The following is a 21406-nucleotide window of genomic DNA, read 5'->3' as shown; positions in this document are numbered from 1 at the left end:
ATGGTGGGTTTTTTTGTAAACTGTATATATTGATGAACTGGTTGCTACCTGAAGCTTGCTTTCTTGGCCTCCTAGGTAGATCCATTTTATGATTTTGCTGTCTCTTTTTAAAAGTAGCAATTGGCTTTGTGAAGATAAACAGGATAAGCAAATGAGCTTAAGCTATTTATTTTAAAGCATATTAGGAGATGGATGTAAAAATTATAAACATGGCATGAAAATTATGTAAATATCGATTGATCCGTAGAAGAGCTGGCGTTAAGGCATTCATTAAAATTAGGTGTATAAAAAGACAGGTAAGATTGCCTATTCTTGACTGAAACTTTTTTCTTTTAGTTTTTCATTAGCAATCTAATCTGTCTTTAAATTTGTCAGATAACCAGCAAGTGGCTGATAAGAGATTTCATTGTTTAATTCTCTTAAATATTCTTTTCAATAATCTAGATGACTCATAATTACAATTTACTCCATTTTTTGCCTGCTAGCTTAATTATGAATCCCTTGCAGTGTGTCAGTTTCTTTAAAGACTTTCAGATAACTAAATTATAGATAATTTTTGTTGTAATTCTGAAATAATTGCTCAAAATTATGGATTTTTTTTGGGTTTTTTTAAGTTTTTGAAGGGGTAACCAACGTCTCTTTTTCATACTGGACACTGTTAAAACATCTTGCAGATTAAATTTACTCATGTATTTATATCTCCATTTGATGGAGATGCAGATATTTTGTTTATGTTCCTCAATGCCTGTAAACAAAATTTTTGGCTTAACGTTGCTTGTAGTAGTTTTACTTAGTATATATTTCCAGTGGGGAATCTTCATTACAGTGTTTGATTTCCTAACAGGCATTAATATTTACATCCTCATAATGACCTCAAAGAGTATTGCCTTCCAATTTACAGAATAGAATAAGTGACAAACTGAAAAATGTGTTGCCTAAACTTAGAAAGAAGGTCTGTATCTGCAGTCTCCTAAATCCTCACTTAATGTGGATGGATTGTGGTTACATGGCCATTTGAATGCAGCATAAATCCAGGTTGCTGCCAAACAGGGAGATTCTGTTCTTTCTCCATTTTCTAGTCTTTTAACTACATTTTTTCCTTTGGGAATACTTTTTTTTTTTTTTTTTTTTTTTCCTTTCTGGCCACATGATTAGAAGGATCTCTGCCTCTGCAGACATCTATCTGAGAATGAAAAGGAGGGAGGGAAGACAAATTTCTGGCTCATGAGAAGCCTTAAGTCGGCTATGTATTACCACAACCAACTGCTGTAGGCAATGATAGCAACCTAGTCTCCCCTTACGTAAGAACACTTTTTTCCCACAACTTGATACAGAAATACTGCAAGGGCACATTTTTGTACTTGAAGGGAACTGGAAAATTATACTGTGTTGTGTTAGTCCTAGAACAACTTTAGCAATGGGAGGCCTCGCCCTGGCAGCACAGGCTGGGGTGACAGTGAATGCTGGCCAGCCCTCCTGTGCACAGTTGTTTTGGGAGGGGGGGTCCTTCAGCAGGTGATCCCTCAGCACCTCTGCCAATGAGCACCCAGAGCTGCTCTTCATGCATTCCCTGCTTGGATGGGTACCAAGTGCTCAAGACAGGCAAGTCCTAGTTTTCAGCTCAATTCAGTGTGAGGAATCAGTTCTCTCTCTGACTTGTTTGCAGCCAGAGCACTGCAAATGGAGTGAGGAGACTGCAGTAGAGCATAGGGAAACCCATCACATATGCTTGGGTTTGGAACAGAAAAGGATGCTGAAAGCATGACCACTTTGGAATGGCTTTGAATCAGAATTTTCCTTCTCTGGACCATCTTAAACATAATGCTGTTTTCCAAAGCAATCATCAGCTATTAGTAATTTAATTCCTGTTTTGTGTAGTGGAACATGGATATCCACAAGTACAAATAATAAACATTCCTGATGAAAAGAAAAGAAAGTGTCTACAGTGTCCAAAAAGGTGTGTTGTTAAATTGCTTGGAGGCACAGTTTTTCAGATCATGTTTTATTTTTTATTTTTGTTATTTTATCTTCCCTTTTCCCTGGTATTTATTCTTCTTCCTTTATCACTGTAAGAGAGGACTATGAACTGTGGAAAGCTCACTTTTATTCTATATCCGTTCTCCCTTGGTATCTTTAGATTCTGTTATCCAGACTCTCTCTGGGACAGAAATATAGCAATGCTTTTTTTTTTTTTTCAGTACAGACCAGGTGCCTCTTTCAAGTTTATACTGTTTTGCCTGCTATTATTCTCCTAGCTTGGAACACTTCTTTATGTTAGTATGGGTAGCCTTAGTATTTCAGAAGCTATATCTCAGTTAATGCAGAACACTGCATTTTCCAGACAGAAAGAAAAACCCGTGTCTCATTTCTGTAAAAAAAAGACAAAATAGTGACACCTTTTTCAACAGAAAAATGAAGTGAAAATAATTTTGCAGTTGTCCTTATGAGAAGGTGGGACTGTTATTCTGTAGTTTGGTTTCTGTACAAAGAAACAATGAAACCAATTATAATCATAGTTAAACTGTGGTAATAAACGGCTCTGTTCAGTGACATGGAGAAACCTCCAGGAAACACATAATCAGTCAAACCAATTCCACTTGCACTGTAGATGTGTCAGACTCTGACCAAAGCTGTGTTCACTCCACCCAAATCTGCCTGACAGGATCATCAACAACGTAGTTTTCCATTACAGAAATCCTGATGTTGATTCAGCTTACACCAAAGCCTGATTTAATCCCTTATGGTCTCAAGGCTCCTCTTTCATAAATCAAGCTTTGTACTAAACACAGTTTGTCTGTAATCAAGTTTCAAAAACACGATCCTTTTTTTATTCAAACAGTTGCTGAGCACCCCCAGCTGTCAAAAGGATAGTTCTTTTTCAGCCCTTCTGTAGGTATTCTGGAGTGGAAAAGAAAGCCCTATTGCTACTTTTTTTTTTCACAGAGCTCTAGATAGACCACAAACTAGAGAGTCTGCAGATAGACTTCTGCATAAGCTCTGCATTTGGGAAATGAGACAAAGGTGTCTGTTGTGGCTGCCAGAGCATAAGACATCTCCACTACAGAAGCAGCCACAGCCTCTACCCAATTATGAGTTTGTAAGAGAAGGACCTGAAGGGGCATGTGGATCTTCACACTGTTTCTTATTGCTTCTTTAGTTAGGAAACAATACAGGAACACCATCTTGGAACGGAAACAAAGGGGAAGAAAGAAGTTAATGAGATTATGACTACATGACCTACAGAAATAATACACAGAGAAGACTGATCAGCCTTGACTCCCCTGAGTCCCTCCCCAACTGTCTTTCTTATTTTACTCTTTCTTTTCCTCCTTCTTTTTTCTCCTGCCCCACTCCCTGTCCCATCCCACCCCAATCCTTTTTCTTTTTTTTTTTTTTTTTTTTTTTTTTTAAACCACAGGAGAATCAGTGATCCTGGTCTAATTCTGTATGGTGTACTGTTCTGTCTGTATTGATATCTGTTTGCAAGTTGCATTGTATCATTTGTAGATTTTCCACTTTAGCCTGGGCTGCTTGTGCTTCCACTACTGTGAAGAACATTACATTCATGGAACATTTATCTGATACTGTGAAGAAAGATTTGCTTAGGTGCTGTGCAGGGAGGAGTTAGAAAATGAGAGTGAAGAGAAGAATCAGTGTCTAATAATCTGTCTCTGTCTTCATTTTGTTAGCTCAATTCTGTGCAGGTATTGACTGGGGAAGGTAATAAGTGAGAAAACATGCCATCAAGGGATTTCCTGCAGGAAGGGTTATTATACGATCAAAGGTCCATTAATGACTAAAAGTGTCTCGGTGCTATTTTCACACTTAGTCTCTAAAATTCTTCCCATTTTCGTGGTAAGGCAATCAAAGCACTGAACTGCACCTGATATTTTTAGAGGAGTCTGACTCACACTTAAATATTAAAATATGTAGCCTCACATTTTCATTTGGCTCAGCAAGGCAGGAACAGATATAATGGATCCTCCTCTTATAAGAACTTCAGCTGCTGAATACATGGTCTTCCTAATCAATGGTTTTGAGGAACTTTTCAGATGTGAACTGAAGGGATGATCTCAAAGAGCAAAGGAAGCTAATGGTGGCTACAAGATTGCAACATGGGGAGTTCTGGTTTAGCTTGGATCACACTGCTGTTTGACAGAGAATTACCACAGGAAATCATGCTGAGAGCATTTAAACCCTGACTTGAATGATTTGAACAGCACATAAAATTTTATTTTCAACCTTCATTCCCCAAATGTGAAACAGCAGAGCTCAGGAAAGCTCTTTTCTACAGATTATCCAAAATGGAGAGTATTCCTCAATACTGTTTTTAAGCTTCTGTGTTTTTAACTGTAGACAATCCTAAGGACAAGCCTTAAGACTGAAAACTTGGTTTGGTTTTGTTTTTAGCCTTTAACAACATATTCTGCATACCCTTATGAAGACAATATTTTGCATATTATATTCTTGGCATTTTATAAGCACAAATGAACCATGGTTGATCTTGTCCTCGGCATTTTTAGTTCTCTGAAATATTTCTGGCCCATTTCTTTTAAAAAGGAAGGGTTGGCAATTGTGTGCATGACACTTGTTCTGAGAAGACACTGTTTTCTTCTATGAAGCTTGTATGGTTCCAGAACGACATGTAAAGTTTAATGAAAATGTGCCACTGAAGCTGGAAAACAGATATTTTTCTTGGGAATGATGCTGTACCGTAGCGCAGACAGCTGTTAACTGTAGCAAAATTGGAGTGAAGAACATTTTAGTAACATAAGGAAATTCACCATCCAGATCTATAACAACACAGAAGAGAAAGAAAAAGGAAGAGAAGAAAATTAGAGTACTTCCGTTTATGTTCATTTGTAAGCTTCCAGAAAAAACACTGTATAGCAGTGGCTGTATCTGTTGAACACATGGTTGACTAAATTCTGGACGTAATCTTGCCCTTCTTACCTCTTCTTCCAGACTAAGGAGAATTATCACACACTTTTATATGGAGTAGTTTATTGCTGCCTCTGCAAGCCAGCTAATGTAACTAGCACACAAGAGTCTTGTGTTCCTCCATTCAGTAGCTCTGTTTGCTTCTTCACAGAACAGAACAGTAAAATTGTGTTCTTTGCTCTCCTAAGTGATTCTGATTTCCCCTTTGTTGTTCTTTTCATCCAAAATAGGACAGTGACAGTCTAATCTGAATCATCTCTGTGGCAAATGTAACTTAATAGAAGCTGAGTAAATACAACACAAATGAGTTTTGTTCACATTTAAAGCTGGAGCAAAATACTTATTTTCCTGTTTTATTAGTCCTAAATGTTCTTTTATGCAAATGCAAGAGAACAAATGGCTTAAATTTGCCAATTTTGGAATTTGTAAGCTGAGCTTTGTAAAAAAGCTGGGAGGGTTGCTGACAAAGAGGACTCTTAAAAGTGAAGAGCCTGTGTTTTGCCTTGGTCTGAGAAACTGGGTTTATGGGATCTGATATAAAAGATATCAGTTACAGCACTGAATTGACCCAAAGGCAGTTTAACAGGGAAAGAAGAGGGAATACGAGCTTTGTGAGTGTTTGAGATTATTAAAGTTTAAAAAATATCCTTTAGACTGTGGAAATCCTTTCAACACTCCAGTAAATACAAGCTAGGCTACTGAGAGTGTAAATTGAAAATTAAATTAGCAACAATGATTTAAAGAGTTTGGGGATTAATTATTTATGTTTTTTACAGAACCCAACCCCCCGCTAGGTCTTTTAGAGACCATATAACAGACATGACTTTTTTCCTTACTGCATCATCCCTTCCATTTTATTGCCTATCATTGTCACCGGAGCCTTAGACAAGGAAGACGTGACAGAACTTGCCGAGTTCTTTATGTCTATCTCGATATTCCTGTGTGTATTCCAGCGTATGTAAAAGTATCATTGGAAGAATAATTACACAGTCAGAGCAAGACATCAGTTTGCTAAAAGGCTTTATTTATGTTTGTGTGCAGCATATAAACTCAAGTGTGTTTAGACCCTAGGTATTTTCAGGAGCCATTTTCTAATTATTCCATTTCCATTCAATTATGCCTTTTGTGGACTTCACTGAAACAATTATCACAACCCAGAGAACAGCCTTTTAGGTAGCTGCACAAAAAGCATGTTATTATCATTCACTGTTAACAGAGGCAAGCTGAGAAAACTGAAACAAAACCAACAGCAACCTGCTCTTGTGGCTTTGTTTGTGGAGGTACTGTTTAAAGGCTCCCTTGTGTAAAGGTTATTTGCTGACAAAGTTCTGGATCGTCAGGAAAGTAAGGGAATAAATGACACAGCTAACGGTTGAACTTGGATATTCTGAAAAATCAGACAGACGTACACACAAAATAAGCTGGATAGTGCCACGAAGCAGGCTGGAGTCTTGTAAGGTTTTGTTTCCTTGATACCATGAACCAGTCAGTGAATTTAGATGACATAAACAACCCCCTGAACCCAAGAAACCGTAAAATTTCAGCCCAGTTAATTACACCTTCAGCCCGGTTAATTACGGGTTTAAAGCTGCAATGTGTTAATCCAGAAATACCAAGGACACGACACTCAATGCAAAAATCTGTGTTCCAATTTCCCTTCACTTTGAAATAAAGAAAAGGTACAGAAATGAAAGCAGACAGACTGTCTGAATAGCATATAACACATTGAGCGAGGTAGTCTAGGTTGTCCTAAGACACATCCTCTGTGAGGATGAATAATAATTGCTGATATTTACAGACTGACAACAATGGCTCTTCCATAACCCCCCAGCTTTTTCTGCTTGTGCTTCTGCAGTTTCTCTGTAGAAGTTTACAGTGTAACCTGCCAACCACTCTGACTTTCCATGCACTTTTCCACAATATAAATGCAGCAAAGTAATTAAAAAATGTTAATACACAAGCATTTGATGTGTTGTAAATAACAGTGAAAACGGTTGTTATCTGTAGCAAAGAGTAAATTAAAAGATTTTGTTCTTGGTAGCTGCATATTTTTTCTCTCAGCATCAAGAACCAAACCCAATGACCCAATTAGGAGTGTTGCATTTTGCTTCAGTGCCTGTAACTCTCAGTGAAGCAGCAGAGAAAGGTAAACATATAGGATATATTTTAACTCTTGCTGTAGCAGGAACAAGGCATAGAAATAGTCTATTGGTTAGTTAGCTGCTGTAGAAAGACAGTTTCCTCTAAGCATTGAAATACAGCTGCTTTCAGTAAGGGCATGCTAAACAAGAAAAATATTCTTATGGATTTTTTTTCATAAAATATTTTCTTCTGAAACATTAAACAGAGTGAAAGGTGGATTCTTAATAGCTTTTTTCATAATAACTGTGTTTGTAATGCTAGACATGCTGTCCTACACTAAAAGTCACTGGCAGGTGGTATAGACCTTCCTACTTAGTTTCTGTTGGTGGTCACACAACCTGTCCCCTCACAGAGAGTATCCCTCCCAAAGCCACTGTATTCTCGAGGTCCCAGGTAGCTAGACAAGGGCTCTGTTTCCACGATAACTCCAGCTCTGTTTTCTGGCACAAGAATAACTAAGGTAATCCTGTTATGTAGAAGTACTGCCTGGGGCTATATGAGCTCTGTGAGCTTTCTGGTGATGGAGGTGCGAGAATCCCCATCTGTGCTCAGTCTGTGACCTCGATTCTCATCCGTGACTGCTCTCTGGTTAGAGGACAAGCAGCAGCGAGGTCTAGCAGGAGAGGAGGAAAAAGAAGGCCTATTTGCAAAAGCCTCCCTTTACCTACAGTCAGAGATACTTTCTTTTTTTTTTTACAAGTTTACAGAACACCTTAAAATAACTGCAAGCACTGTCTGCAGATGAAAAGAAAAGAAATTACAATTTCTGTTTCACATATTTACATCCATGCTTTGGAATGGGAATGTTACAGAGAAAAATCTCTGAAGAACAAAATAAAAAAAAAAAAGTCTAAATCTTACTATTGGAATTTAGCCTGTGATACATTTTAGGAGGTTCTACACATTTTTTCAGCTAAAACCCCTCACATTCCAGGCACTGTAGCATGTTCATTTGTGCTAATGCTAGAACAAAGAGTTCCAGAGTTATGGTCATGTTTAGAAAACTAATAAATAATTTTGACACAATCAAAGTTATGTCACCTACGTGAGAGTTTTTCTCTGCGTATGTAACAGGATTAAAGGTCTGCAGACATCAGAAATATTGACTGAATACAATCTTTCTAATTTTACATTAAATAAAATACAAGTATTTTTCTATTACCCACGAAAAAAGAGAAAACCAAACAAACCAAGGCTAATAATAATGTATAATGAGACATGTTATTGAAATATTCCTAAATATAAGTTTCAACCTACTAAGTTGAAGAAACAAATTAATCAGGAATATTAAGGAGAAAAGGTAATTATGAGGGCTGTGATGCAATCTCTTCTGGTTCATAGCTAGGACTGAAGTAAGACCTAAGGACACTGAATTTCAGCAGAACAAATTTTGGAAGTATGCAGGAAATGATGGGTGAAATTGAATGATTTTGAGTAATGGAGAGAAATTTAAAGTGTTTAGAGATAAATTTCTTGGGCACAGAGATTATGCGTGCCACCTAGCAATAAATATAGCGAGTAGTGGGTATTATTCTGTCCTTTTCTTTTTTTTTTTTTTTAGCCAATGTAGATGAACAGGGAAATGAAAAAAAATTACTAGCAGTAAGAAAGTTGAATACAGTGTGTTAAAGAAAGTACAGTAAACGTTCAAACACTGGAAAATTTCTTCAGAAAGAATAGTAGATCAGGTAGACACTGAACAAACTTAAGAGGTTTGAATATTTGATTTGCCTTAGATAGATAGAATTCCCATGATTTTATCTGAATACGAACAGCCTAGTGAATAATTGCTATTGTGTTGCAAAAACTGTTGCAGTAGCCGGTGTTACCGTCCTGAGGATTTCTAGGCATTCAAATCAGAAGGATTTCACTCAGCTGGTAAAGAGCTGATTTCAATGCTTTTAATACTGTTTGTAAAGCAGTATTATTTTACATCAGGAACCTTCCCAAGACATGATACAAGACTTGAATTTCTCAGCACCCACGCAGAAGATTACATAATCATCCTTTCTCTTGTTCTTCCTCTTTCATTAGACCGATGAATCTTGATTGTTTGCTTTTTTATCTTTTTTATTTTTTGTCTGTAGAGCTTCAGCTAAGTGAAAAGGGGATGAGACAGAAGAGGCTGAAGGATGTTGGCTTCAATTTCCTATGTTCAGCTCCGGGGCCCCCAACATAAGAAGTGAGTTCAGAGGCGGGCCAAGAAGATGATCAGAGGGCTGGAGCACCTCCCCTATGAGTAAAAGCTGAGAGAGCTGGGGTTGTTCAGCCTGGAGAAGAGAAGGCTCTGGGGAGACCTAATAGTAGCAGCCTTCCAGTGCTTAAAGAAGGCCTAGAGGAAAGCCAGAGATGGGCTTTTTACAAAGGGATGTAGTGATAGGACCAAGGGGTAATGGCTTTAAACTGAAAGAGTGTACGATACCTCATAGTAAGCATGTGCCATGTTGTTGAACAGAGAGCAAGAGAGAAAAAGCAAAAAAAATTAAAATAAATATGTTCTTAAGTTAATTAAACAGATATGCTAAGTGACAGAGTAGGAAAATGCAATACATGCAGAAAGCAGAAAGACAAAATGATACCTACCACTTAAAAGGAGTACAGTTCAATTAAAAAGTTAATTTCTCCAGGTTTGTGTGCAAGAATTTAAGAACAAAAATGTTCACTATTGCTGAAGAATCGTACTGAGATGACATTGCATTAGTTTTGAACTATTCTAAGTCTCTTTTCTATGGAGCTCTGAAAGATAACAACAGATTATAATAAAAACAAATGAAATAAAGTATACTGAGACATTCTGATGAATGGATATGGATGTCTTTACTAATATGTGTAATTGTCTTGTGAAAAATAGCACTTTGAGATATTAACAATGGTCCCACAACTCATATCAAGGCATTACATTTCAGTTTGCATGAAAGATGGCTCTGCCTTGAGTTGTTGAAATGCACCTGAGTGAACCAAAATAACAGAATTCTGGACCTAAATATCTTTTCCAAACTTTTTACACCACTGAGTTTGTTATATCTTCACATTTCATCTAAATATTTTAGACTTTTACATAGAAGACTATTCTAGATTTTAAGGAGTTATGCATTGTTCATAGTCTTGTGAATGAGTATGGTATCATCAGATACAGTAGCTGCTGAAGAACATTGGAAATTTTGGTACTGGAGAAGAGTTTAACACAACATTTCAACACCTATCATCAATTGTGTTTGATAGCTTTTATACTAAATAGGTGACCAACACTTTTTTGAAGAAACTTGGTAGTTTCTTGGTTGACTGACCTTTCCAGAGCTAAGAATTACTCTACTGCTCAATACGTATATATATATCTAACTATATATATATATATATATATAACTAAATATTGCACAATGTCTTGAATTTATTTATAAGCATCTTGATTAAACAATTAACACTTAGAGCCCTTGAGGAATTTTATTCCTTTTTTAGTAAAGCCTACTGTAGGCTTTATGGATAGAGATTTTGCTTCCAGATTTCCAATCTAGTTGTGTTAAAATTAAACCCTTTGGCTATGTTCATACTAGTAAGTTAAGCAGGCAATTTCAGGGCACACTGGAGCATAAAGCTCCCTGACTCCACTTAGTGTTTTGAGTGGGCTGTTAACACTCTCCTCCCATAAATCCTGATGTTGGTTCAGGACTGAGGAGACATCCTGGCACAAGGTGGTTTAGATGGGCTATCTTGCTTTAACAGGGAAGAGCTTTCTATGGTGGTTGGCTTTAGTGCCAGAGACCTGTCTCATTATGTGTTTAACTTATGAGTATTCAAAGAGTCTTGGAGACTAACTGGGTTTATTAAAGTGATGTGCAGTTTTGTATTACTCAATACTGTTCCCTGTTGTGTGGGCATGCAAGTTAGCGTTGTAATACAGCCACCTAAATCTTAAAACACTGAAAGGCTTAGAGTAAAATCTGCAAAACTGTGGATACTCCTAACTCACATCCATTGCAGCCTGCTCTTTTAGTCATGGTCTTAACATGGGTATTCCTACAAAGAAATAAAAAACACAGACTGCATAGTCAGATCTCTTCCATGCTTTTCTCTTATTCTAAGCAGCAAGGCAGGACATGGAAGTCTAAATTTCACATGCCCCTTCTCACTGACAATTTGAGTCTTCCTGGAAAAGCATAGTCATGAGGCTCTAGGTAGCTTTGGCATGGGGCTCTCTCAGATTATTGTGTTGAAATTCTTCAGTTCAAGCCACCATAAGAATAGTAATTAGAACTATATTGAATGCCCTATTTACCAAGTCCCACTGCAGAACGCCAGTGTGATGAGGCAGGATGAATAACAGTAATGGGAGAGATAGATAAAGGGAAAATTTCTGCTTTAGTCCTGTAGGGCACTACTATAAAAACAAGTCCTCCACATTCCATGTTAAGGCTGTAATGAAGAGGTACTTTCACTGGATAACATGAATCAGAAAAAGATGAGGCAGGTTTGGACAATATTTTTGAAAATACCTGACAAATATCTATCCCTATAAACAAAACAATATTTATTCCAAGCTTTATACTGCTGCTTTGGTTGAAGATATGAGGTAGTAAGAGTATGAATATATGTGGTGGTGTATATTTTCAAAGAGTTAAAGTAAAGCTAAACATTAAGAGTTGTGTAGCAGTTGGATTTGTCTAGGTGTCTATGTACTTTTATTAATGTAACTCTTAGTAGCTGAAGCTTCTCTAAAAGTCAGTGCAATATAGATTGCCAGGCAACTCTTTTTAATGGATTTAGGGTTAGAAAAATTGTGACACAGAAAGTCAGATGCCAGAACAAAAAGGAACATTGTAGCTCAAGTTGTTATTTGAAATGTTTATGCTGTTTTGTAGTTATGTTGGAGATACATTTTATTATGGGGTGTTCTAACACACAATGCCTTCAAGAGATGGTGTGATATACTTTTATTATTCTTTACTATAGTTAGATGCCATAATACAGTTCTAAATGCTAAAAGAAAAGTAGAAATAATTCAGACTGTGAGTACCCGGGCTTTATTTTTCTTTCTTTTTTTTTTTTTTCTTTTTTTTTTTTTTTTTTTTAAGGAAGACATTGCTAGATTAGAAAGAGCACTTTAGTTTTCTATTGCTATTAGAAGTATAATTATTTTGATCTGTGTAATAAAGCCATTAACTTAGACAATTAAATTTCAAATTACTAGTATTAGTATTATAGTGTTAGTATTGGTATTGATATGAATGTTGATACCAATACTGTTATTAGTATCATTTTACTTTGAAAGATTCCTTTCTAAGAATTCTTCCTGTGCTTAATATTATATCCTACATTACTTCTCTAGATTATATGTTGAAACTCATACTGAGCTAAGCGTCCTTACAGTGAGTGTATTTCAATGTAGTCACAAAGGTATTTATTGGCCATTTTCGTAAAATTTGCCTTTCTTGTGCAAACTTTACTTCCTTGTAAAATTTTACAGTTCCGTGTAAGACTACTGTGTATTTTCCATAGGAGCAAATGTCTTCATAACTGTGAAATAAAGATCTGTTCACTGGGTTTTCTTGTACACTTCGATTATGGAAGAGATGGAAATATTTTAAGAAAGTATTATTTCAAAATCATCTGATACTGAATATCTAGCAGGTTTTTTGGACACCTGTGCCTGGATATATATTCAATAACAGTTTCAGAGGACAAATAATGAATATTGCAATAGTACTGTAACAACATGACATCCTAAGCCTATAAAAAAAGGTCAGGGAAGTTATTTTTGCTAGACCAAACTTCCTTAAGCTCTGAAGAAATGTTTGCATTTTTGAAAATGTGTCTATTTTCTTCAGCTATATTTCAACTTACTTGGTGTAGAGATGAGGACATGCATGAGCGCTGTATAACATTTTCTAGGTAGCTGGCATATAATACAAATACTTTGCTTTGGCACTTTATGAAAATGTCACAGCTTTTTGGTGGCCACTGTTTACTGGACATAAAAGTCCTGGTTTTCAAAGAGTATACCCTTTTCTCGTTACAGTCATAAAGTTATCATCTTCACCTTGTGCAGCCTTTAGGAGCTTCCTGATCATTGTTTCTCTTTGTTTTTAAATACGCATAGCCTGGTAAAAAAATTGATTACTTGTCTTTTGGGTCAGAAAAAAAGAAGAAAGATGGGAACCAATCAATAAAAATATAAATCCATAGCTTTCTTAAAATAAATACTTAGGAGCACTGAAATTCAGTGACTAATGAGGTGTTTGCATAAAATCACTAAGAGTAAAAGATGCCTAAGGTCCTCTTAGTTCACCTTCTAATCCACAGGTGAATCAAGTACAACCAGAGATGTTTATTCCAGAAGTTATGTAACATTTTCACACACATACATGCACACATCAGTGCTAAATTGTTCCAGGTTTTCTACGTGACCTATACTGGTATTAAATGATGCTTCTTACTAGAAAATTTCTATAGGTGCATCTGGACCTAAACCATATTTTGTGTTCTCACTTAAGCTTGTTACTGTTTACCCCACAAAGAATGGAGAATTTTATTGTATTTTGATGCAAAAAATTATCAAGTTTCTTCATTTACAAATATTTTGTGTTCTGAATAGTCATCATGCCTAAACTTGTTTGAGGTCAAACAGGAGCACTCTCCCTGGTTTGTGTACACCACTTGCATCAAAAGCTCTTACCTAGTGCCATTCAAACCTAGTATTCCCTTATTTTTGCAACTCTGATCTTTCTGAAACTTAATGCCTTTTAGTTCCACCTACACAGGGTAATTTAGGTTCATTTCTGACTGTTAACTCAACAGTAAACCCACAAAAAATATTTAGCCACTATTTCTGTAAAGTTTATCTGAGTATAAATGAAAGAACTGTGACAAATGTAAAGAATATCAAATTCAAATGATGCAGAATATGAAAACCCACAGAAGTAGAACTCTTAGTAAAACTTTCTTCTCATTTGAAGACAAAATATTCTGCAGATATTTTTTACCAGCACTAGATATTATTTCCTAAGAGAAACAGAGTGGATAAGACAATAGAGAAGATTCAACTTGGCTCTTTTTAAATCCAAAAGGTTTTAATTTTCATTGAAAGAGAAATGGAAAAAACCCAACCCAAACCAGTGCACTAAGGGTGGAAACTCACAACACAACCATAACAAATTCAAAGAAAGGATTGTCAGGCAAACATGTTGAAAGTGTTTTGGAACTACTGAAGACTGGAAAAAAATTGTGAGCTAGAAGGCCAGGGATTGGGTAGACTGTCTCTGCAGTCTTCTTGAGAAGGTGGCTCATCCGTATAACTCCAGAAGTTCAAACATGCAAAACTGAAGACTTCTTTGAGAAAGCAGAGAAAAAGAAAATTAGAATATTAGAAAGAACTTTAAGTAGGTGCCGATGTCACTTAGATTGACCACATCACTTCAGAAAAATTCTGTGACACTCGGGGGCTGACCCTTGAGGTAAGTGAAAGCATCCACTTTGGTCCTAAATATGCTTTGGTTTCTAAATGCAGAATCTCATCAGATGTAGAGAAGAATGACCCTCATCATAGAAATGTCAAAGAGGAAGATTTCAGCCCTAGCGACAAAGAACTTGAAAGATAATTCTATAAACACATATGTGTGTGTTTATACATATGACTAATTCTGTTTTTTAATGTTAAATATGTCAGCAAACATTTGAAGAAACAAAAATATATTTGTTTTGTCTAGATATGGCTTTGTAAGCATTTATGAAGATTGTATCGGGGAAGCAAATCAATAGCATCCAAATCATAGTATCAAACACAAGAAATAGTTGCAAAAATAGCTATTCCTTCATCACTATCTCAGCTTAATCTAAGCTGTATCAAGGGCAGAAAGAAACACACTCTGGGACAAAATTTTATATATCCTTGACACTGCATAAAAGGATGAATTTACAGTAGTGATAAAGTATTTAATATTTATGCCATATCCCAGATCCACAGGAGCTCTCATGTTAATAAAGCCTTTAAAAGTGTAGTCACGTTCTTACATGTATTCATGGAACTGATTGTCACGGAAATGATAAGAGGATTTTGGATTTCAAAATTAGCAGATATTGCCTTGAGAGAGAGTTCCTCAGAAGCACACGGGCTTTTAGCTACCCCTTTGTCCCAAAGAATCTTTTGTTAGTTGGTTTGCTTTTTTTTTAAGTTTAACCACTTATACATACACACACATACACATGACCCTATATAAACAGCTGAACGTTAGGTTCCCTAAATTACAAAAGCTCTTTCTTTCACTGTTGTTATTGTAGATAGGTATGAACTTGGACTATTACCAGAATACATGATGAAAAAGTAGAAATATCTCACTATATATGTACAGTTTAGGATTTTTCACACTTTATATATCAAGTTCCATAAGTTTTTGGTGGTGAAAGCATGTAAGTGGCAAACTACTTAGTGTCAGCTGACTTGTTTGTATTCACCTTAGAGAAACACAGACACATACAACTTATTCCCAATATTGCTCTTCTGTGTAAGAAACTGTATTATTCAACAGAATAAACCATTTGTTTATCAGTAGTTGATTTTTTAGTAATATGCTACATTAGAAAAATAATAATTTGAAAAGTATTTTTGAGTAAAACTTAAATACTAGAGGACAGTGCCACTCATTTGAGTTAGGACATGACACACAAAATCAAAGAGAAACTATTGACATAAAAAGAACGGGTCAGATTCTGTTAGACTTAAGAGGTGCTGCATATCTCACTAAGCTTAATGACAGTACTTGTCAGTTTGAGAGACAACTGGATGGAATTGTTACATTAATTGGGCCAGTGTATCTAAGGCAATTATTATAGAGTGATTCCAGAATTACGTGTACCCTGATAAAATAAAATCTGAAATCTTTGCCATCTTTTGGGGAGTGAGGTAAGTACTTAGACACTAACGTTTTTACTATTTCATTAAACTTACTAAAAAGACTCGAAAAACTTAAAGAACAAAGATTCATAAAGCAAGTGACAAGCTGGCATTATATTGTTAAAGACCAAATAATCCCCGAATCAAATGTCCCTCAATATGGAAAGTTCAATAGCTATTTTTTTCTTTAATAAATATAAGTGTAGACCCAGAAGTCAAACTGAATTAAGTATTATGAAAATAATAAATTATCAGATACTTGATCACTCTGAAACTGCACTGTAGTACACATACTATGTACCTATAATGATAGATGACTAATGGAGGAGACCAGTGCAGTGACTTCAAAGTGAATATTTTGGTTTTGCTCCAGTTACACATATAAATGAATGATTAGAGAAAATGACTGAAATTATGCAGTATAATTCTGACTGAGATTAATGAGCCTGTAAATTATACACTGGTGGTAAATTAGAAGCAGGCAGTGAAAATTTGAAACTGGAAATTTTGATTTCTGTATGTAGCATTATCCAGATGGCCGTGACTCAAGGTTTAGACCAAATGATTCCAAGATAGTTCCTCCTTTATAAACATTTAGCCACCTTAGAACTGGGCTTACATCATAGATACTAGGGAATTCTAAATTGTCACAGCAACCACTGCTCGTCACTTTTGAAAAAAACAAGTCAGCTGTAGTTGAAGTAGTAATCTGTATTTTTAGATACCATCTTTTCCCTCTTGAGTAGTTTTGAATTCTTAAACATATCTGACCAACCCTGGGTAAAAGTTCCTCTAAATCACCACAAAATTTACTCATTTATTAAAAGAGAACAAAGATAGTTTCAGTACAAACTGATCACACTGAATTTTAAAGACCAGGTTCTGTGACTTTCATGAAAACTTTGCTTTTTAGCTATATTCTCAACTGTATCATCCAAGAATAAAATACTATTTAGTAAGTATCCAGACCCTCAAATACACTGATTAATAATGAAACAGAAACTAAAGCTCTAATAACAGCAAACAAGAAGAGCAGGACGCCAGATGGAAGAATGCCACTTTACCAAAATACGCTCCTAAACTCTATTTCTCGAATGGTATTCATTATGCTTTTTTGTTAGAGTACATTTTCAGCGCACCCTGCAGTACTTCACACCTGCCAAGGTTCTGATGTGAAAATTTTTTCAGACAAGTTTGAAGCACGTATACATATATGAAACTTGTATATCCAAAATATTTTTCTCCTTGTGATTTAACTGCTAATTTGAAACCCTACGTTATGATAGATTATTTCTTTAATTAAAATTTCCAGTGATTTATTGACTATTGACTGATTGAGGAATTGATTAAATGGCTTGTTTCAAAGGAAAAAAAAAATTAAACTAAAACAGAACTCAGTATTTTGAGGTATTTAATTCAGTATAGTACATGAAAAATAAGCTATTAATAAGGTAGATTTACAATGCAATGATGCAGAAGGATAAAATTTTCAAGAATATTGAGTAACAGTGTCAATGAATTCTGAAATGTTTATGATTAGGCACTTTTTATGATGTATAACTTTTGTCTGAATGTTACTGGATTAGGCTTGTGTACCCAGACAGTCAAGTGTGACCTCTTTTATTTGATTGAGTTCTATTTTGCTACATCTCCCAAAAAGAAACATAACTGTTTTCTTATGATCAGAAAGCATAAATTCCTATTTTCTACTTAAATAAACACAAAAAGCCAGCCTCCATATTTAAAGACCCACTTTGTAAAGATCCACATGAGGATCCTTATTCAGCAACCTACTGAACGATTAAAGCTTTAGTTTTTTTTTAAATCCTGTGTATGGGCAAAAGGAGTCAATCTGATTTCTCCAGCAAGTATACAAGTACTTTGATGATTTAATTTAAATATGAGATCAAAATTAAACAAAGAGTTTTGATGAAGACAAGTTTTTCCATTGGAAATGGAGAATAACTTCAGAATTTACCGTATGTTGTGAAGTAGGAAGATTATGAAGGAACTGACAGCAAGAAAATATAATTACTTGAACATTTTCATGCATCAAATGATATAGTACATTTGTGTGATATTTTTCTCCCTTTTCTTATTGCCCATTTCCACTTGTATTTCCTGTCACTAACAATACCAGACATATTAACACCTCTAATTTTATATATTCAGTTGCCATATTAACAACTTATTAATAACATATTCATAACATGGTGGCATGACTTGCACAACTGGAGTGCTGCAATGGATGGTTATAAACTCTTCAGAAGGGAAAAGCAGAGAAGGAGTGGCAATGGGGTAGCTCTGTATGTTAGGGAGAGTTTTGATTGTCTAGAGTGTGATGATGATGACAATAAGGTTGAGTGTTTATGGGTAACAATCAGGGGTAAAGCCAGCAAGAGAGATATCATGGTAGGGGTCTGTTATAGACCACCCAACCAGGTTGAAGAGGCAGATGAAATATGCTATAAGCAGCTGGAATAAGTCACAATCACCAGCCCTTGTTCTTGTGGGGGACTTCAACTTACCAGATGTCTGCTGGAAATACAACACAGCAGAGAGGAAAGAGTGGAGGAAGTTCCTGGAGTGTGTGGGAGATAACTTCCTGACACAGCTGGTGAGGGAGCCAACTAGGGAGGGTGCCCCGCTGGAGCTGTTGGTTGTGAACAGAGAAGGATTTATGGGTGATGTGATGGTTGGAGGTCGCTATGCCATCACATCACCCATTTTGGGCATAGCGATCGTGAAATGATAGAGTTTCTGATTCTCGGAGAAGTAAGGAGGGGGGTCAGCAGAACTTCCACCTTGGACTTCTGGAGGGCAGACTTTGGCCTGTTTGGGAGACTGGTTGGCAGATTGCCTTGGGAGGCAGTGCTGAAGGACGAAGGAGTCCAGGAAGGCTGGACACGCTTCAAGAAGGAAATCTTGAAGGCACAGGAACAGGCTGTCCCTGTGTGCTGAAAGACGAGCCAATGGGGAATAAGACTGGCCTGGCTGAACAGAGAGCTTCAGCTGGAACTCGAAAAAAGGGAGTTTATGACCTTTGGGCAAAGGGGCAGGCAACTCAGGAGGACTCCAAGGATGTTGTGAGGTTATGCAGGGAGAAAACGAGAAGGATCAAACTAGAACATAACCTGGCTACTACCATAAAAGACAATTAAAAAAGTTTCTCTAATACATTAGCAACAACAGGAGGGCTAAGGAGTATGTCCATCCCTTGCTGGATGTGGGGGGAAATATAGTGACAAAGGATGAGGAAAAGGCGGAGGTGAGAGGATTTGGGTATGGGAATTTAGTCTAGTACTTTTAACATAACATTGTGAGATCTATATATGTGTGTGTGTATCTTAAGGATAGCAGCAGCACGAGATTCATTGACACATTTACACTAATAAACAATTAATAATTAACAATTGATTATACTCAATGCAGTGATTTAGACAAGGATTCAACCAAATCACATGCACACACACACACGGGGATACGTATATACATATATTTATAGAGGTTGATCTATGATTGAGGTATCTTCCTTCCTGCAGATTAAAGTTCAGGTGCCAAACGATTTTAGGATTTTATGAAATCTAATAAAGTGAATTATTCACATCTCCATCAGCTTTTACAAGCGGATGGTATCTCTCTTCATCGGTCTTTGCAGATGGACAGTTTTCCTTCTCATCAGTCTTTGCAGACAGATGGTTCTCCACTTTGTCAGCTTTACCATTGGATGGTAAGAGTCTGGCCTGAGAGGCGTCCCAGCTCAGGGAGAGATGTCAAGACACAGCCAGCTGCGATCCCGAAGAGCTCCAAGGGGCCTTACTTAGGATCAGTATACATAGGGTCGCAAGATAATTGACTTAGGTCAGTATTAGTCCATTGTAGCCACTGTTCTTGTCAAGTAATCTGGCATTCTTCAAAGTGGGCCATGATCCAGGCAGGAGGAGTTCGGGGTATGTTTCCCAGACAACAGGAGTTCCAGGTACAGTTTTTGCCTAAATTTCCAAGCTCACTGTACTCACACCTAGGATGGGAAGTTACCAGAATATTTCAACTCCCTGCCTACTCAGGCAAGGTCAGACAGTACCAAGCTGCCCCAGCCCACTGCATTTTTTAATCAAACGAGAACATAATGACTGTTGCCAACATCATAACGTGGCCCAAAGGAGGGAAGGGGCTGTGTCTGCACCACCACACCTGCTACACCACTTAGACACACACAAGTCTATGGGGCCAGATGGGATCCACCCAAGGGTACTGAGAGAGCAAGCGGAAGGGCTCACCAAGCCAATTTTTTCACACAAGCAATCATTTACCAGCAGTCCTGGCTAACCAGGGAGATCCCAGGTTGACTGGAAGTTAGCAAATGTGACACCCATCTACAAGAAGGGCCAGAAGCAACATCCAGGCATCTACAGGCCCGTCACTCTGACCCTGGTGCAGGGGAAGGTTATGGTGCAGATCATCTTAAACAGCATCACGTGGCATGTACAGGACAACCAGGTGATCAGGTCCAATCAACATTGGTTTATGAAGGGCAGGTCCTGCCTAACTAACCTGATCTCCTTCTATGACAAGGTGACCTTCTTAATGTATGTTGTTTAGCTGGACTTTAGTAAAGACTTTGGCACTGTTTCCTACAGCATTCTCCTGGAGAAACTGCCTGCTCATGGCTTGGATAGGGCATCCTCTTTGCTGGATATAAAACTGGCTGGATGGCTGGCCCCAAAGAGTGCTGGCGATTGGAGTTCAACCGAGTTGGTGGCCAGTCACAACTGGTGTTCCCCAGGACTCAGTACTGGGGCCAGTTCTATTTGGTCTCTTTATCAATGATCTGGACGAAGGGATCAAGTGCAACCTCAGTAAGTTTGTAAACAATGCTAAGTTGTGCGGAAGCATTGATCTGCTTGAGGGTAGAAAGTAACTTTGGAGGAATTATGAAGTTCAACAAGGCCAAATGACAGGTCCTGCACTTAGGTCATAACAACGCCATGCAGTGCCACAGGCTTGGGGATGAGTGGCTGGAAATGTGCCCAGCAGAAAAGGACCTGGGGGTGCTGGTCAACAGCCGGGTGAACATGAGCCAGCAGAGTGCCCAGGTGGCCAGGAAGGCCAACAGCATCCTAGCCTGTATCAGAAATTGTGTGGCCAGCAGAAGTAGGGATGTGATCATGCCCCTCTACTCGGCACTGGTGAGGCCGCACCTCGAATACGATGTTCAGTTTTGGGCCCCTCATTACAAGGAAGACATCGAGGTGCTGGAGTGTGTTCAAAGAAGGGCAAAGAAACTGGTGAAAGTTCTAGAGCACAAGTCATATCAGCAGTGGATGAAGGAACTGGGGTTATTTAGTCTGGAGAAGAGGAGGCTGAGGGGAGACCTTATCACTCCCTACAGCTTCCTGAAAGGAATTTGTAGTGAGGTGGGGATCAGTCTCTTCTCCC

The sequence above is a fragment of the Leptosomus discolor genome, chromosome 2 (assembly GCF_034619465.1).
Source record: "Leptosomus discolor isolate bLepDis1 chromosome 2, bLepDis1.hap2, whole genome shotgun sequence".
Lineage (NCBI taxonomy): Eukaryota > Metazoa > Chordata > Aves > Leptosomiformes > Leptosomidae > Leptosomus > Leptosomus discolor.
Note: the sequence above shows the minus strand (reverse complement) of the source record.